Source organism: Schistocerca piceifrons, chromosome 8, assembly GCF_021461385.2.
Source record: "Schistocerca piceifrons isolate TAMUIC-IGC-003096 chromosome 8, iqSchPice1.1, whole genome shotgun sequence".
NCBI classification, from domain to species: domain Eukaryota; kingdom Metazoa; phylum Arthropoda; class Insecta; order Orthoptera; family Acrididae; genus Schistocerca; species Schistocerca piceifrons.
In genome coordinates, this window is record NC_060145.1 from 125,319,383 (window position 1) to 125,340,266 (window position 20,884).

Consider the following 20,884-nt stretch of genomic DNA (forward strand, 5'->3'; position numbering starts at 1 on the left):
TCCCTCGTTGTCTAACCGAACACCATAAAAGGCAAAGGAGAACCATCTGTGCGGAATTGCTTGCTCGTCATGTGGCTGAGGGTGACAGTTTCTTGTCAAAGATTGTTACAGGCGATGAAACATGGGTTCATCACTTCGAAACTGAAACAAAACGGCAATCAATGGAGTGGCGCCACACCCACTCCCCTACCAAGAAAAAGTTTAAAGCCGTACCCTCAGCCGGTAAAGTCATGGTTACAGTCTTCTGGGATGCTGAAGGGGTTATTCTGTTCGATGTCCTTCCCCATGGTCAAACGATCAACTCTGAAGTGTATTGTGCTACTCTTCAGAAATTGAAGAAACGACTTCAGCGTGTTCGTAGGCACAAAAATCTGAACGAACTTCTCCTTCTTCATGACAACGCAAGACCTCACACAAGTCTTCGCACCCGAAAGGAGCTCACAAAACTTCAGTGGACTGTTCTTCCTCATGCACCCTACAGCCCCGATCTCGCACCGTCGGATTTCCATATGTTTGGCCCAATGAAGGACGCAATCCGTGGGAGGCACTACGCGGATGATGAAGAAGTTATTGATGCAGTACGACGTTGGCTCCGACATCGACCAGTGGAATGGTACCGTGCAGGCATACAGGCCCTCATTTCAAGGTGGCGTAAGGCCGTAGCATTGAATGGAGATTACGTTGAAAAATAGTGTTGTGTAGCTAAAAGATTGGGGAATAACCTGGTGTATTTCAATGCTGAATAAAACAACCCCTGTTTCAGAAAAAAAATGTGTTGCATTACTTATTGAACTGCCCTCGTACACTACCACACAAACATTGGGGTCACACTCGTCTGGTATGAAACGTTCCCGGGGGAAGGAGGGGGGAGGGGGGCAGGGGGGGGAGGGGCGAACCTCACAATAACCCTGGATTCGGTGAGGTGGGTGGACTGTTGTGGCCTGTTGTGGGGTTGTGAACCACTGAAGGCTACGGCGTGGCGAAGCCTCTCCGTCGTTTCTAGGTTCCCATTTAAATACACAATACACAAGAGAGAAAACGACAATTTTCACTAGGAGTTTAATTTCGTTGAATGACGCTATCCGTCGTTGTAACAGTGGGAGAGCATATCTCGGAGATAAGTTGATGTTAACTTCATAGTACAACACATTTTTAATTTAGTTAGTGTGTAAGTAGCCTGTTTACATGTTTGTATGTTGGCAGCGCTATAGACTGTAATTAGTATCGCTGTCAGCATGTCAGCACTGTGCGTCTCGGTAAGAGACTCCGTGGTTGGACGGACTAGCAGTTGGCAGTTGGCGAGCGGACGGTTTGGACATTTGACCTTCATGGAGACTGTGTTGGTAGGACATGCATTGTAAAATGATAATAGGTGCAGTTGCTAATGTTTGGGTAGTGGAATTATTGACGACTATATGATTTTTGGAACTGGATACTGTTGTGGATTGGCAAGACAGCCAACCCACTATAAGGAAGCCGAAAGGCACACGTTTAAACTCACACAGGCTGGCGTGAGGTCTGGAACAGGACACAAGAAATTGAGACTAGCAAAAAACGTACGTAGCTTCTGGAATACTCAACTTTAATCCGTAATTGGTGAACATCGCTCTTGACGGTACATGTTTTACAGCATCAATAGTAACTGGTAATGGCGCCTTGCTAGGTCGTAGGAAATGACGTAGCTGAAGGCTATGCTAACTATCGTCTCGGCAAATGAGAGCGTAATTTGTCTCTCTAGACCTGCCGTGTGGCGGCGCTCGGTCTGCAATCACTGATAGTTGCGACACGCGGGTCCGACGTATACTAACGGACCGCGGCCGATTTAAAGGCTATCACCTAGCAAGTGTGGTGTCTGGCGGTGACACCACAGATATCACATGAATAAGGTAAAATCTGCTAAATACATTGTTTTCTCTTCAACAAAATCTTTCTTTTGCTAACCATATGCCTCCTAGGAGTTAAAACCTATAGTAGTTAGAATCCTTTTATTAAGCTCGATGTAGTTGCTACTTGCTGTAATTGCTGTTGTTCATGTTATGAGGATTTTCTGTGAGGTAAGTGACTTATGAAAACGTATGGGTTATTGTTAGGATTTCTTCCAATTCAGGACCATTCTTTTGTGTTAATTATTTGAAGTCATGTTATCATTGCAGAGCAGTCAGATTGCGTTCCGCTTGTATATTGTGGGTAATAAATGAATAGGTTAAGTTAGAGTTGTCATTGTCAGGGAAAATTCGGTAAGCCAGTGTTGGAATGATAAAAATAAGTAACGAGACAGTGTTTTCAGTTTCATTCAGAAGTTTAAACTCAAAGAAAGGAGTTTCACGTACTCAGTTATTTCAATAGGCCCTCACAAAGAAGTTTCAATTGAACTAATGCGTCGACGTTGCGGCAATTTGCCGGTACAATGCAGCCACATTTTACACATCTCCTCATTCTTTGCAACACTCAAAAACGACATTTCAGGAGTTTTTGTAGATGTATTTGTACAGTATGGTAATACACACTATTTATAACCCATTTACCTAAACGTAAATTCCAAAACAAGACATCACTGTGAATTAGCAGTACGACAGTAGGAGCAGCGAGCTAGCCAGTGACGTCACAGGCATCACATTTACTCGAATGCAGCGTTTTAGATGGCATCCAAATTATTTTAATTTCATTTCCGTTTTTTATGAAACAATACTGAAATTCGAGAGGGAAAAGAAGCATGTTAGGAACATAAAATGACATAATCATTTAAGACGGTATCCAGAAAGCAGTCAAAATACCGTATTAGATACAGTAGCTGAATCGCGCGTATCGCAGATCGTTAGTATAATGCATAGCGTTCTTCTTCGACCCCCTCCCCCCCCCCCCCCCGCCCCCATCCCTCAGTTGCTAGCTACACAGCGTGACTGTATAGGCAGTTAAAAAATTTGTCATCCTGTAAAGCGACCCCCAAGGACAGGCATCAGCAACCGTTGTTAACGATGAAGTGGGAGCTCAAGTGAACTTTGGGCAAACTGTAAGTGAGACAGCAACAGCGAGGGGTGTGCATTTCCCGCAGTTCGTCGGTAGTTGTAGTAACTTCGTAAACAAGCCGGTCTGCTCCAGCGTTAACGTTCCACTGAGATCGGTGTCGTGCCATTCCACGCAAAACAGATGTTGCACAACGCTTCTTGCCACTGTACACACCAAAGCGGCCCCAACGTCATGTTCAGTAATGGAGTCTTCCTTCGAGAAATGTGATGGCGACACTGTGATGATTTGCTGATAGTTTTCTCTACGAAAAAATACGAGGATGTGCCAAAGACTAATGCCTCCGAATTTTTTATGTGAAGGCTCATAAAGCTTTTTAAACAAAACACAGGTTATTAACACTCCACGTCTTAATTCTTCATGTCTACATATTTATTTCTCAACATTGTCACTGCAAGGGCAGCTGTACCTGTACACGCCATCCAAGCTCTGTTTCACTCAATGCCCAGGCGTATCAAGGCCGTTATTACGGCCAGAGGTCGTTGTTCTGGGTACTGATTTCTGAGGATCTATGCACCCAAATTGCGTGAAAATGTAATCGCATGTCAGTTCTAGCATAATATATTTGTCCAGTGAATACCCGTTTATCATCTGCATTTCTTCTTGGTGTAGCAATTTTAATGGCCAGTAGTGTAGTTACGTTACGCACTGCAATTCAGAGTCCTCTACAGGAAGAGGGTTGTAAATACGTAGACTTGAAGAATAAAGATGTAAAATGTCAATAACGTTTCATTTGCAAATCCTTAAAAGTTTTCACATAAAAAATTCAGAGACATTACAGTTCAGCAGTTCCTCGTACATTGAGAGGAAGTGTGGCAGGCCGTTAGCGATGCATGTATCACTTGCTCTGCGCAGAGAAAGGAAAGGGCGAAGTGCCGTATAGTAAGAAAAGTAGGGTAAAAAATAACACAGATTTCTAGAAACGGATTCATATTCGGTTCTGGGAGAGAAGGTTCGCAGTTTGTTATTTCCTCTCCCCACTCCCCAACCCCTAACATACTGCCACTCTCATTTGTAACAAAGGCACAGTTGCCTAGGATTTCATTATAATAACAATAAAATATATGAAATGTTTTAATACATTGATAGTTAGGGGCTCGCACTGTTAATCAATAAACAGATTGTAGTCATTGTTAGAAAGTATAATTTTTGTGCGAACATACACTTTTTAGAAATAAAAATTTCTATTGGTATTAACAAACTAAAAGTAGGGTAAATTAGAATGTCAGTGGTGTTTGTTGCAGAAGTCTAGTGTGAGTCGTTTACGAAATCACGTATTTTGAAAAATTTCCTCAGCGACACTTGTTTGTGCCACTCAACCTGCGTAGTTGGTAGGTACGATGTTGTTATGTTTGCTTACAGTGTGCTTTTGTGATCCTTGTGTGCACTGCGACTTTCTGGTTAGTTTGTGTGTGACAGTCCAAGCACTAGGTCGTGAGTGGACGATGGAATTTAGCAGTGCAGGAAAAGCCGCCATGGTCATCTTGTACGGAGAATATAGGAAAAATGCAATTCGTTCTTGTACGGTGTATGTGGCAATGTATCCCAATAGGCATCAACCATCTAGGCAGTTATTTATCAACTTCTTCCACGGGCATGTGTGTATGTGTTGCCCTTAGTGTGAGTCAGTTAAAGTTAGATAAAGCAGTTTGTAAGCCTAGGGTCCGATGACCTCAGCAGTTTGGTCCTATAGAAACTTACCACACTTTATTATTATTATATATTAACTTCCTCAACTAATTACTTCAGAGTGGTAGCGTAACACCCAGACAGAGTAAGAGAAGGAAACAAGTGACGAGAGAAGAGAGCGAAATCAATCTTCTCGCTGCTGTTACAGCTGGTCCGCACATTAGCTCCCATGCAATCGCATGAGGAAGTGGCATGAGTCAGGCAAGTGTCCTACGTATTCTCCAAGGACATAGATTCCATCCCCACCATTTCTATTTGCATCAAGAGCTGCATGGATTATGAGAATCGTGTAAACTTCTGTACGTTGGCATTAAGACATGATACTTAAGATGTATCATGAGGTCACATTCAGCAGCCATGTCCAGGTAAACCGCCGAAACATCCACTATTGGTCTGCTGACAATCCCCGTTATATTCATCAGTGGAACATCAGCGTCCATGGAGTGTACACATGTAGTGCGGGATAGCGAACCATCAGCTCATAGGTTCCTTTTTCATTGACGGAACACTGAATAAGCCCTCCTAGCGGACAATCTTCTACTGATGCAAGACCTTTCTCTGCAGACTAGGAGGAAACTACGGTACCAACACCATGGCCGTCGAGCCCATAGTGCACGCAGTACTTCGATATGTCTCCACGAATTGTTTATAAATCGTTGGATTGGTCGTAGAGGATCTGTACCTTGGCCGGCCTGTTCTCGGATTTGACAGCTGTACACCTTTTCCTGTGGGGAAAGTTGAAATACGCAATCTACACACATCAAAAAAATTTTACATCACCCCAGTTCCCGGAACTCCTCAAGATAAACGTTGGCTGTGGATATTGCATCCTAGACACAGTCCCTTTGACTGTTGAGAGATGTCAGTAAACCTCCCAAAGATGTAAACAACCATGCATGAGCAGCGCCTATTAGACAGAGGGGTTCCGACAGCCAATGAGTTCCAGTCATTCCACCAGGAAGGAGGTACACGGCTCGTGTTGTCTGTAGTTCTACCATGACTAGACGGTCAGTACCGCGGTTCGATCGCGTCCGCATTGTTACTCGGATGTAACCAAAGCAATGTTCTCCGGACATGGAGGACATGGGCTACTACTGCAGCGGATGACCGCTACCTACGGATTATGGCTCAGAGGAACCCTGACAGCAGCGCCACCATGTTGAATAATGCTTTTCGTGCAGCCACAGGTCGTCGTGTTACGACTCAAACTGTGGGCGATAGACTGCATGATGCACAACTTCATTCCCGACGTCCATGACGAAGTCCATCTTCGCAACCACGACACCATGCAGTGCGGTAAAGATGGGCCCAACAACATGCTGAATGGACCGCTCAGGATTGCCATCACGTTCTCTTCACCGATGAGTATCGCATATGCCTTCAACTACACAATCGTCGGAGACGTGTTTGGAGGCAGCCCGGACAGGCAGAGTCGCCTTAATCACACTGTTCAGCGAGTGCAGCAAGGTGGCGGTTCCCTGTTGTTTTGGGGTGGCATTATGTGGGGCCGTCTGGCCCTGGTAGCTGAGGGGTCAGCGCGACAGAATGTCATATCTAATGGCCCGGGTTTGATTCCCGGCTGGGTCGGAGATTTTCTCCGCTCACGGACTGCGTGTTGTCCTTATCATCATCATTTCATCCCCATCGACACGCAACTCGCGGAACTGGCGTCAACTCGAAAGACTTGCACCAGGCGAACGGTCTACCCGACGGGAGGCCCTAGCCACACGTCATTTCCACTTCCATTATGTGGGGCCGACGTGTGCCGCTGTGGTCATGGAAGGCGCCGTAACGGCTGTACGATACGTGAATGCCATCTCCGACCGACAGTGCAGCCATATCGGCAGCATATTGGTGAGGCATTCATCTTTATGAACAACAATTCGCGCCCGCATCGTGCACGTCTTGTGAATGACTTCCTTCAGGATAACGACATCGCTGGACTAGAGTGGCCAGCATGTTCTCCAGACATGAACTCTATCGAACATTCCTGGGTTCGATTGAAATGGGCTGTTTATGGACGACGTGACCCACCAACCACTCTGTGGGCTCTACGCCGAATCTCCGTTGAGGAGTGGAACAGTTTGGACCAACAGTGCCTTGACGAACTTGTGGATAGAGTGCTACAACGAATACAGGCATGCATCAATGCAGAAGACGTGCTACTGGGTATTACAGGTACTGGTGTGTACAGCAGTCTGGACCACCGCCTCTAAAGGTCTCGCTGTATGATGGTACAACACGCAATGTGTGGTTATCATGAGCAATAAAAAGGGCGGAAATGATGTTTGTGTTGATCTCTATTCCATTTTTCTGTACAGGTTCCGGAACTCTCGGAACCGAGATGACGCAAAACTTTTTGTGTACCAAAATACCACACTCAATGATATGCAGTGTATTACTGTAGCCTGCTCGGACATCTTCGCTGAAATGCTAGCACGTATGCAGCAGTCGTCCCATACCAGAGTGGAAAATTGTATTTCTGACGCGTCTGGTAGTTTCGAACACAAGCTGTGATGGTCAGTTACCTTGTAACTCGTCAGAATCCACATAACTATTGTTCGCACATGTGTTGATCTTTAGTGTTTACTACCGCAGGTTTCTACAAGTGTCGGTGTGCGAACCTTCAAAAATACGATATCTCGTAAACAACTCGCACTAAAATACTGCATCAAACACCACTGACACTTTGATTTAACCCACTTTTAGTCTGTTAATGTCAATAGGCATTGTCCCATTTAAAAAAGCGTATATTTGCACAAAAAATACACTTTCTAAGTATTACGACTACCAATCTATTCTGTGAAAACTGCACATCAGTAGCACTTTCTATTTCCGCAGTATTTGCGGTGCAAGTGTAGGTGATCCACCTTGCGTAATGATAGCAATCTTACTTTAATTCCTGAATTCTCGCCATAACGTAACTTACAAGAATAATAATTTACACGATATAAAATCACTCACCATTATCGGTATTTCATTTCGCAGTGCGACTGTTGTCACACGTCTACTGACTGTGGCTATGCGAAGGTGTAAATGGGAAAGGAGTGTAGTTTGTTCCAGTCGTTTCCGCATACGCCTACGGTCAATGAAGTCAGGGCATTTGTTATGTTTTTCCCTGGTGGAAGGTCTCTCCATTTGTATCTTGCCTTACCTCCCTGTGGTTTCCAGAAACTACACGTTGACTTAAGAAACTTCTCGAATTTGTTGTTGACATTAGGTGCCGTCAGCCTCTGACGTATATGGGATGCTCTCCACAACCAGTCAGACCGCAAGTGCGTCTCTCAAGGGAGGAAGTGTTGTGTGTTACACATAGCTTGCAATTTTCTAGCATTATCTGCTATTTTTAAAAATTGTTTTCATGCTTCTGTATTATCCTAAAATTTTCTAAGAAACTAGTAAATTGATATATGTAAAAAATTAAATTTTTCGAATCAAGGATAACAGTATTTTACATCAGGTTATTAGTTACGGCCTATGATGATAGGTTTAAAAATATTTTACAACATGTTACAAATTTCAGTCTATGAGACCCCGGTATATGTTTAAAAATATTTTACATTTACATTTCAATCTGTAATGACCATCTTTGGACCTGAGTGCAGGTTTGAAGATGCTCATCACAGACCGAATTTAATAACGTGGTGTAAAATGTGGTGTCACCGCCAGACACCACACTTGTTAGGTGGTAGCCTTTAAATCGGCCGCGGTCCGTTAGTATACGTCGGACCCGCGTGTCGCCACTATCAGTGATTGAAGACCGAGCGCCGCCACACGGCAGGTCTAGAGGGACTTCCTAGCACTCGCCCAGTTGTACAACCGACTTTGCTAGCGATGGTCCACTGACAAAATACGCTCTCATTTGCCGAGACGATAGTTAGCATAGCCTTCAGCTACGTCATTTGCTACGACCTAGCAAGGCGCCATTACCAGTTACGATTGATACTGTAATCATACCTCACGCCAGCCTGCGTGAGCTAAAACGGGTGCCTTTCGGCTTCCTCTAATAACACGGCGTTGGCTCTCCTGCCAACCCTCCACATAAAACATCTTTAAACCTACACTCACAAACTAATACTGTTGTTTGTAACTGGAGTAAAAACGGTTATTTATTTGAGTCATAACTGCTCCATTGTGTCCTCCCTGAACCTGCGTCTGGACCCTTCAGCGTCGACTGTAGTATCGACTGGTATATTCAAACACAAAACGCATATTGTTTGGACAGAAACATGTTTACGACGATAGCAGCTATCGAGGTCAGCGCTACGAAAATCAAACGAGGCCAGGCTGGTGTATTGATTGATGAAAAAATTGTTTGTTATTTGAAGTGATGGTAAAAAATCTGAACCATCGTTCACACTCGTATTTATGTCACATATCAATCATTTTCTGCTAGTGCAGTGAACTTTAAAACAGTCCTTTTCACCTTAGTTATCCAAAGATTTTGAGGTATACTGACTCTTTGCAGAGAAGTATGATGTGTTTGTCGTGGTGAACCTCTTATCTTAGCATCACTAGCAGAAAGTTTACGTCTTTATTCCGCGCAGGAGCGTGGCAAGAATGATTCATATTGATCTAAGTGCGCATTCAGTGTTCATCTTCCGGAGTAAATATATGGTTATAGAAAACCACCTGAGTGCTCAATAAGCTTATCTTACAAAGATTCCTAAACAGATCTTCATGACATTCAGTTTGTCTTTGTTAGATTCTCTTCCAGTCCGAACTGGCTGTTTTTGTTAGTTTATCTTCCAGTCAAAACAGACAGTATCCACAAATTTGCACCATCAGTCGTATTTTCTTATCTTTTTTGGTCAGGCCTCGTACTTATAATTCTTTGACGAAGTGCCAGAACACGTCTACAGCAAACAATTTACCCCTGCCACTGAGTTGATGATTCCAATGAAACCTGCCATATTGTAAGGACACAAAGCCGAAAAACAATATTGGGCTAGTACGTCGCGGCAGTTAGTTACTCAGTAATGCGAAAAGATTTGTTTTCATATCTAATACTGTTTTTGCTTAAATCTCATTTGCTGCTTTCATGCTTTGAATTATTCCATCCTAGCTCCATTATACAACTAGAGTTGTAAGTAGGGTGTCAGTGCCTGCCGTTTGATTTACAGAAACTGAAATTAACGAAACGCTGTGCACTATTCTGGATAAGGTTGAAAGGTCTCTGTTAGATCCCTTTCATGCTATTTTCCTCGATTTATTGTTGTTTACGTCATACATTCGCACCTCTAAATTTACTGTGGTATTTCTAAATTTATCTGGAAGGAGACTGAGCAGTGGAATATGTTATATTCACATATAAACAAGAACAACTTGTCATACAACACTTTCAAACACATTTTGATATGTAATTCTTATCATACAGTTTCCTATGAAACCCACATCCGCCTCCTTTACGTGGTGTATATGATGTCTTAAGGTATTGTCATCTCCTTCCCTTCTGGTGTGAAAGGATAAATGAGTGTGAGTATTTGTAGTTGCATGCTCGGTGGTAGCAGAGAAGTTCTGTCTGCTAGAGAACAGTAGGACCAACGTCTGAGTAGGTAGATACGATTTCTAAGGCAAAGAGGTTTGTCTCCTTGGTGTGGTTCTGTCCGTCCCTTATCAGGTTGGTAAAGAAAGTTACCTCTCTGGTCACTTCCTATTGTATCTGTGGGACACCCCGGGACGGTGCCAACGCTAGTCAGTCTGCAGGCAGTTTCTCTAGTGGTAACATCTCCGGGTAAGCGCGTGTTTGGTGAGTCCGAAGGACAATGAAATTCTAAAGTTTTTCAGCCTAACTGAAATATTAATTACTTTTGTTACAGATCTACATCGAAAATGTTTTATACATTATTTTAAATCGGGATGCAATGCGATTTCAGTGTTGGTTTCGGAGAGTATTGCGGTAGTTGCTTTGTTTCCACTCCAATAAAGGAAAGTGGAAGCACGTTGTCATAAGGCGTAGTTCTGATTAAAATTATCGCTCTTTGGTGTGAATGTACGTATAAGTGTTTTCTCTCATTGAAATTCTTCCATATTTCTCTTTGTGTTCAACCCCCGTGGTGTGTGCTTTGTAGTAGCAGTACCATGTGCTAGTAAAATTGTTTGAGCCATCATGTCAATGCTATGCCGTTATTAACGCAGTTCGGAAGTTTCTTTTGTAACTACTGTGTTTGGATTTAATTTTATCATTAAAATCGTGTTTTGTAAATGTACTTGTGCACGTGGAACATGTGCTGTAGTATCAAAACTAGCCCTCAGCTACTCTTTGCATAATATTTCGCGTATTCAAACTTAATTAATCGCTACCGCGAGCAGTTTTCCTATTTCACAATTTCTAGAAACATTTTTATAGGGCATTTTGCTAAGATTGTGGATATATCGAACCACGTGATCTTTGTCTAAACTTCCAATATCAGTCTGTGGTTATCCATTGGGAACACGACTACGCTAGGAGCGGAATTTCCTTGCCTTAAATAGAATGGATTGGTGATGGTTCAGTTCCCTTTTTGCGTACCCTTGAACTATCCTTGTGTGCTTGTTTGAATGCGGTATCCCATCCTGTTTCCTATCCTTTCTGTTTCCTGTTCTCTGAAAATTACATTTTTGCCAATTGAACTCCTCTGAGTAACCTTTTCTTAATTAATTCACAACAGTAAATAAGGCATCAGCTTTGAGGCAGACTTCGCATGTTTTATACGTTTTATTGAACATTGACGAATTTTAAAATAAATATCGAAGATTAAACTTGCTTTAATTTTTTTTAATTCAATTTTCCCCGTCATCTGATTACTTAAAATAATAAAATTATAAAAAAATGAGCTGACAGTGTGGGTGACTGTTCCATAGATTTAAAAATTCATAACAGTAGTAAAAATTTGTAATTCACCCACGCTCACTTTCCACCCTAAGTTCGGAAAGTTTTAAAAACGTTAGGCTCATATAAGGTAGCTAGTGTACCTAAATTGGTAGAAGAAATGCTATTAGACTGGCTAACGACCAATGACCTTTTCTTGCGAGTAGAAGATCAATATAGAAACTATATATTTTCCATTAAAAGGCTACTCTGCGTCTACTTTACCCACCTCCACTTGCAGGACACAACCTCAGGCTTGTGCAGTGGATCTCGGCTCTTCAGTAATTGTCTTGATTCTTCCTAAGGGAAGAAAAGTTTTGAGCTCAATTTGTTGGCCAAAGATGCTTCAATCACAAGAGTTTCCCAACACAACTCGATCAAGTCCCACGTTCGAAGAAGGCTCAAGTATGTTGGACAGGAGCTGGAAGTACTCTACTGCAGTCGAAAGGTAAATGTTATGCCACTATATAAAACAAGAATTATTCTAAACCCTTCATTTCGGTGCACACCATTATCAGATGTCTACCAGCACTTTGGTTCGAAGATGGTTCTCACCCAGTTCACGTGTTTTGAAAATATTGACATTACCATTGCGATGATGATTGTATTGGAGACATAAATCACATATTCCTTGTACATACTAAATATGAAGGTGAAGAGATAGAATCACTTCATCGGATGAAGAAATCAAGCATCAAACTTCAATGTGGTAACAGTCTAGAACAGTTTACATATATTTAAAATACCTTTTAAATTTATTATGATGTGTTTTTTTAGCCTCTGACTGTTTTTTTACTTTTAACAGTCCCATCATTTTTACAATAAAGCAACGAAAACTGCATCGCTGAAATTATAAATTTGTATGTATTAAAATGTGAAACACTGACAGAATTTTGTGGTTATTCTGTATGTGTTCATCGTAACTGTGTGGTATAATCGTGTGTAAGAGGAACTACTTGCTAGGAGATCTTGAGATCTTTGTATTACTATTATGTACTGTAAGAAGCTGCGTAAGAAAAATGGTTGCTACAATACATGATGGCCAAAAAGAGTCACAGTTCCATGAATTACATTTCAAATATGCGCATGTTGTGCCATGGAGTGACGATACGAGGCAATGCTGATGCTGAATCGTCAGTCGGATGTGCATGTTAATCTCGGTGACCTCTTGGCGCTTTCTGTGAGCTCTAGACTGTCTGCCATCGTCATTCTCTTTGCTCTCATCGTAATATCAACAACATTCTACATTTTGTCGTAAAAAAAATAAAGATCTTTTTTATTCTGCAAGTAGTTTCAGTCTTGATGTCATCATTTGGAAGGATGTTTAAAATTTTCATGTGGAATACCTGATGTCTACAGTTTTAAAGTTTAACCCACTATTATTTATCGCTGTGTATGAACTCGTAAGTGACCTAAGCGTATGGTAATATGTCGTTAAGTTTGGAACACAACAGAGTTTTTTTTACAACAAAATGTCTTTTATCAGATCTGCACAATACAGTTTTACACATTTACACATGATAAAAAGGCGTGTCTACCATATAGTTAACACACAAAACTCACACTTCACGAGAAAACTGTGACAATCTACTCCAGTTAAGAAATCCTCTCCACCAAGGAGTCTGACAGTGGTTTCCGCACTAAGAAGGTCACACGACTTCAATGTTTAGCATATTTATAGATAACTGTGAGCTTTTATTAATCACTTCGACAATTGTATCTTGTCACCGTAGACCCTGTTTAACGCATACGTGTAAATGAGGGATAGCGCAAGCAACAGCAAACGATCACCCATGAACCAAACAGACGTTTCAAGAGAAAAATCGCAACTGGCTGCAGTTTGAAACTTCCTGGCAGACTAAAACTGTGTGCCAGACTCGAACTCGGGACTTTGCCTTTCGCAAGCAAGTGCTGTACCACCTAAGCTACCCAAGAGCGACTCACGACCCGTCCTCACAGCTTTAATTCCGCCAGTACCTCGTCTCCCACCTTCCAAACTACACACAAGCTCTCCTGCACTTGCCCGCGAAAGACAAAGTCCCGAGTTCGTCTCAGTGCGGCACACAGTTTTAATCTGCCATGAAGTTTCGTATCAGCGCACACTCCACTGCAGACTGAAAATTTCATTGTGGTTGCCGTTTCTTGTAAAACTATACTCAGTTTCGAGAAACGTATTGCTGAATGGATATTCAACGAAGAAGCTATTCAGAACGTCATATTACTGCGTGAGCTTTTCTGATATTCATTAACGTTTTTCAGAGTAGTATAACACGGACAAGTTAACCTGTGAAACAATTGATTTTATTTCAGGAGAAGGACGACTAAATAAGTGAGGTGTTTACTGTCGCTTTGTGAACTCCTCAGTACACAACTTCAACAACGAGTCATTGGCCACAGTAGGTAACTCCAACTGACACCTCCACTGTTAACGGATGTTTACAAGTTTGCATGAGACTTACGGAAATTGTGTCACTGAAATGTCCCAATATCCGTTGGTAGAGTAAGTTAGTAACAAAATTATATTTTAAATAGTAGCTAGTATATCACTGCACTGTTGGTTCGTACAACACATTAATAATAATGTAAAGGAATAAGTAACAACGAAATAAACAAAATTGGAAAATAAATTAAAGAAACACACATTTGTTGGGTTATACTCCAATTTATTTGGGTTTTTAGAAATTTTACTTGAAAATACACTCCTAGATAAAATACAATTCTGAAAACAATAAATCATAAAAAAGTCATACCAACATTTAAAAGTAAACAATGTTGAAACTAAAAAACGAATCTTATAAAATAATGAAAAAAAGAAGAAATCCAAAAGTACTGAAAGTACGAACTTAATATGACTGTTCAATAACAATTTAAAAGTATTATTGTTTATTTCTCAATTAAAAAGGCTGCATTTTCAGGAACAGGATGACACACAGTGCAAATCACCTGAATTACACCAAAGAGACATTAATAACAGGAGTGTTGAAATAAATGCAGATTGGTGTACAGGCTGGACCGGATATAAACGTCATGAAAAGTCAGTTCTGTGTACCAAAATTTTAATGATTCCTAAAGCTACAAATTCTATGCGTTTTGTGTCAAATGTGTGATAAGTCAGCGAAGAGAAGTTGTCATCAAGTTGATAACTGACAATGATATGAGTGATGATAAGACGATGTGTGTAACTTTTCACCTATGAAGTTTTTTTTAGAAATCCGTAGAGGGATAAGACGTAGAATTAAAAATATGAGAATGGCTTTTAAAAAAACCTTCGGTAGTTAAGCAAGACAGGTGCGCCAAACGACTTCGTTTTGAAGAAAGATAGGAAGACCGATCAGCAGAACTAGAACTTTTTCGCTGAGTTAAGCGTTTTCCACATTCTTGGAAAACACCTTATCCTAAGATGCAAAAAGGTTCGTCAAGTCTTACCAGCTCAGCTATGAGAACGCTAATATCGAAGAGAACAATCTGTTGAAACCCTGCTTTTCATTAATTCCGTGAGGCTACAGGCAAGGTGCTCATGTGGGCGACATGTTTCTTAATGTACAGAGGCACTGGGTTGTGGCGTATCGCTGCAAACTGATTCGTTAGGTCTGTTGCCTCCCTTACAAGTCACAAATCGAGATACTGAACAGTTATTGGGAAACAACAGCTCTACATTGTTATGTGTTATTGTTGACCAGGTTCTTGTTATCTGCTCTTGTACACGAGATAATATTGTTCCGTTGTTTGAGTTTCAAGCCTGGGTGACGAAACGGCAAGAAGGCTTAAGTGTGTTGTGCTTAGCGAGTACCAACAGTCTCTTTGCAAACACGAAAGACATGTCACCTTACATTCATTTGCACTAATACGAAGCTTTGTCAGTGCACTAGACACAACTGTAACTGTGGTAATGGACCGAAAGAACTGCTCTGTGACGAAGCTTTGGGCACCTGAGGCTGCTGTAACCAAAATAAGGTACTACCTTGGTCAATTCCCCCCCCCCCCCCCCCCCGCCCCTCCAGTGGTCGTCATTCCCTCTCCTTAAGTACACGGATTTTCTTTCAGAATAAAATAGTCGCGATTACGAAATTATTTAGTGTCAAGGACGCGTTTCACCCTTCTGGGGCATCACCTTGCATTCTGGGTTTTTCTGACAGCTGGATTACATAATCAGTTATTGCTGCGTCCATTTTTCCGTTTTATATGACTTTATGACGGATGGGATTCATATCCAGCTACTTTTATACAATCTGATGATGTCCACAACATTCACATTAACTCATTTCTCATCCAAGACTATTTTTATTCTGAAATAATTGGAAGCTTGTTGCTGTGCCATCCTGCTACAAAGGAATGAAATAATTTTTACACGGGTTTCATTCTTCTGTTTTGTTTTTCCAACTGAAGTGTCACAGTTGTTAAGCCACTGGACCTATACTCTGGAGTAGATTGACCCACCTACATCAACATCTACATCTACACTCCTCCTTACGGCGTCACGCAGAGAGTACGCGAGGTACCTGTCACATTTTCCCCCTCGCCTGTTCCATTCGCGAGAGATTCGTAGGAAGGATGACTGTCGATAAACTTTTGTGAGAGCTCTAATTTCTCTGATTTCATGGTCATTTCACAAGAGTCCTTGACTCAAGGACATGTGTTCATCTTTTATATACCAAAATAAACCTGTTTTTACTAAATATGACCTGCTCCCACTATTGTTTACTGATCTTTTTACAAGATGGTCAGTTCACATCTGGCATTTCGTGGGGAGACAATATTTTTTCTTAATTTATGGCCAATTTTGAGCTTCATGTCTTGCAATATATGTTAAGGACATAAACTCAATCACTTGAAAATGGCATAAACTGCTGAAACCTCGGTCGCAATTAAATAAACAACAATTACAGTCGAATGGCGGTGTGTCCATTTAAAAATTGTTCTATGACTGTTGCTCATCAACATCAAAAACTGGTTGCTCCATATATGTTTGTGGAATGTGTGCGTAGAAATGAGGAAAGTGACAGGATCCGTAAATACACATAGAGCATGCGCCTTAGAGTGCGAAGATGGTATAACAAGTGTTTATTATATCTGCTGTTATTTCACCACATTTCTAACGTGTGTTCGCGTGATGTACGGAACAACGGTTAAATGTACACCACCACATGAATTTGCCTTTACACTGCTGACAACTATGTTCCAGCATGTCACAGTTTTATGTTACTGAGTGGGTCACGACAGCCCACGTAAGTAGCTATGAAATTTTCATTTTCAACATTCGTAAATTTTTTAGTTTCGTGTAGATTATTTGGTGACAGATTGCTTCCAGAAATGCTTCATAAGACCACGTACGGAAATTAAAATCGAAATAAATATATTTTAAAGTCTAAAACAGAATGACATCATTCAAATTTTTTCTATCTGTTTTGTACGCTTCTTTGTTTTAGCTAGAAGGGGAGAAAGTTCAAATCCCTAGATTTAGATTCTCTATGGTTTCCGTAAATCACTTAAGTTTCAACGCCTCCTTGTCGCATCAGTGTTTCGTGCTCAATGATTACGATGCCAGTGGGACGTTCTACCCCTGCATCCACATACATAATTCGCTAACCACTGTACAGTGCTTGGCCAGATTTGTACCACTGTTCGCCATTCTTTTTCCCTACACGGGCAACTGAAGCAACGAAAAAACGATTGCCCCGTACGGCCCGAAATGTTCCATATTTTATAGGGTGTAGAAAAATTTCCGCTACCAGTCACAATAAAAGATTATTTATTTGTCACACGACCGGTTTCGGGCTTGCGTCCATCCTCAGGTGTTTACACATTCATGTACATGTTTTAATGCTGGAGATCAATAAAGATGAAGGATCATTATTATCGTTACGCTGTGATGCTTCATCATTATTGATCTCCAGCAATATAAACATGTACATGAATGTATGAACACCTGAGGATGGGCGCAAGCCCGAAAGCGGTTGTGTGACAAATAAATAACCTTCTATTGTGACTGGTAGCGAAAATTTTTCTACACCTTTTAAAGGAACAGTTACGGAGTTCAGCAGCATCCACTATGGATGTCCTTACGCGAGATGCACTTTGAAGGAAACAGCATCGTTCTTCAGTCTCTCACAAATCCTGGTTCTCTAAACTTCCTCAATAAAATTTTCAGAAAAATCGTGTTCAATGGACAGGACATTTCGGTAACATTCTCATAGTTATAGTACCGACCGGTAAAATTGCAGTAGCAAGCTTCTGAAGTGTTTTGAGATCTTTCGTTAATCTGACCTGGTGCGGATTCCAAACACTAGAGAGATATTCGAGAATCTGTGGCACGAGAGTTAAGTATGCTTTTCCTATATGCTGTAGGCAGACTTTTTCATCTTCTTTTAGAAGACTAAGCCTTGTCTCTACAGCGACAGCCTCCTCTCTCCAGTAGTGCTCTTCATCTCCGTTTATGAAGAAATGGGAATTTCACTGATCCTATTTTTTTTAACATGCAGTTCTCGGCCGTTCCCTCGTTTATTCCCTGTGATCTCGCCTTCCAAGAGGCTAATTAAGTTCCAAGTGAGTTCTGCTTTGGTTTGGCCGATAACTTCCGGTAGTTCTTTCTTCTCTCCTATTTCTTGTAGAACCATCTCATTCGTTTTTCTGTCAGTTCAATCAGTTCTTACAGTTCTCCTCTAGAACCACATCGCATCTTCGAAACGCACTTTTTCTTGCTTTGCTAACATCGTGGTTTAACATCCGTATGTCAGGATACACATACAATTGTCGTTATAAATCATTTCTTAGTGAGAAAGCTGGCGTGCTTGTTCAGCACAAGGTCCCTGTTTTGGAAGGCGCTCTAGGCCAATTCTATTCTTCTTTTGATTTCCTTGGAGCATCTATTGTTTTCTTCCACACCGCTACCGAGATAACAAAATTTGATTACTTTCTGGAATTGTTCACGGCCTATTTTTCTCTCAATCTTACCTCCACCTCCTTTCTTGTCTGTAACCATATTTTTAATTTTGTTATCCCTCAATTTAAGTCGGTCAGTATTTTGTTTAACTCCTCCTCTGAGTCTTCCACGTTGAAATGTCTTCCACAAATCTGGTGCAGTGACGACACGTACCATTAATTTCCACTCTGCTCGTCTTTTCTTGCATTATTGTTACTGCGGCTTCGATGGCCAGAATAAATAAATAAGGTGATAGAGGGAACTCTTGTCTCACTCCCCTTCTGATTTTGCTTCCTTCGTTATATCACTAATTCCAGTTCCGCACTCTGACTTGCCTTTCCTTCCAGCCTAGTACGCTACGGTTTTCCAATAGTCTCCCAATAAACCGCAACGGGCTATTCTCATTTCTTACAACTGATCTTACGTTCTCGTTCCATTTCATGTTGTTTCGCTGCGTTACGCTCAGATATTGAATCGACGTCGCTGAGTAAAGCAGCATACCTCTGATACTGTAATGGGACATAACAGCAATGACACTCCTACGCGCCCTCATTAACTCATATTTAAAGGAAGCTGTCATTCATTACACCAAACTGAAATTTTGTCCAAGTTATGCCAAATACTACTACATTCACTCAACGACAACTCTTTTCCGGTGCACAACTGTGCCGTCAGCAAACAGTTTCAGAACGTTGCCTAAAAGATCGTTTATGTACGTAGAGTATGAAGCTAGTGAACTTACAGAGGTGCTATAATACTTCCTAGAGCCAATCCTATCGTTATCTTTCTCTGATGCATATCCCCTCCCCCCACCCCTTTCGAAGACAACGTAAAGGAAGTCACTGCCAACGTTACTTCTGTCTGTTGCATCCCCCCCTCCTCCCCCCCCTCCTCCAGAACAACGTAATGGGTTCTACTACGCAAACGATCTTCGAACCAGTCACTCATCTGAAAGTCTTCTCCACATGTACGGACCTATCAGTCTATAGTGTGGTATAGTGACGAGCGCTTTTCGGTAATCTAGGAACATGAAATCTGTTTGCTCCATCACTCGTAGAATATCGCATGAGAAAAGAATAAGTCTGTTTAGCATGAGCGAAGTTTTTTTTAAATCCATGAGGATTTATGGACATCAGTTTTCCTACAAAACTGCTGAGGTAAATGTTCGAAATCTTCAAAGGTATGTTTCTGATTCGAGATTCTGAAATGCTGAATAAGATTTGAGATGCGATTAAATAAGAATATTTTGAACATGTTTGAAACTCTCTCTTGAAGCTTTGCAACAACAGGCTCCAGGAAAAGAATATTACTTCTTGCTAGGTTTTTGCCACGCCTGAGCGAATGTTTTGCCCCCGTTGTGGTAGTGTTATCTAATATTTTCGTTTTGCGGTTGAGATCACTTACCATCTTAAAAGTACAGAACTGCTTCAGCGATTTATAACTCGAGCTTTTCCAGCGCGTGCTTGCAGTTTAAATGCCTATCACCACATTCAATCAGTCTGGATTCACCTTTAAAGCTGAAACTTCGACTTCCACGTAATGTTTGGGCAACGCGTTCACCTTGCTCGGGATCAACTCATCAATTCATCCTTCTCGTACTTTCCCAGATACTCTTTTATAAGTCGTCCAGTCCTAAAATCATTCATCATTTTAATTACACAAAAAGTAAACTTTAAGTAGCTCATTGAATACAGTTAAGCACTGATCGTGGCGTTCTATTATACGGACAGGAGAGTGTATCATTTGTCAACGTCCACATGGAATGACGGTCGCCCACCTCCTGACTTATCTGTGCCGTTTTGCAATCCCAAAGCTATACGTCACGCCGTAAACAGATGGACGAGCTCTACAGACCATTTGCGGTATCAGTGTTAAAGATCTGCATTCGTTATGAATGCCAATACTAAATTTTGCTTCAGGGTAGTCACTTACGTATCTTTAATATTAGTTAATTATGTGTGCCATCTGATGTTTAGTACATAGCAAATTAAACACTTGAAAACCCCTTCCCGTAGACTGTGAATAGACAACGGGTACACTATTTTAAACATAAGTCAGTTAGGGATTCCCCAACTATCGGACTCCTTAGCTTCATGTATCACGAATCTATCCCCCAGCGCAATGTCCCAAAAGACTGGAAAAAGGCGCAGGTGACTTCTGTATATAAGAATAATAGAAGAACAGACATGAGTGAGGCAAAGCGGGCTCTGGCTCAATTAAGACCAATTATGCCTAATTAACCCAATCCAGTTAGTTAAGACTAATGGGATTTTAATTGATTTAACCTTGACCTTGAACTTAATTGGGGTATATGAAATGTGTGGGCAAAGGGAGGGTGGAGGCGGGGGGAGTGGAGGCCCCACCCCCATAACCCCTTTGAAAGCTCTGCCCTTTAGTGATAT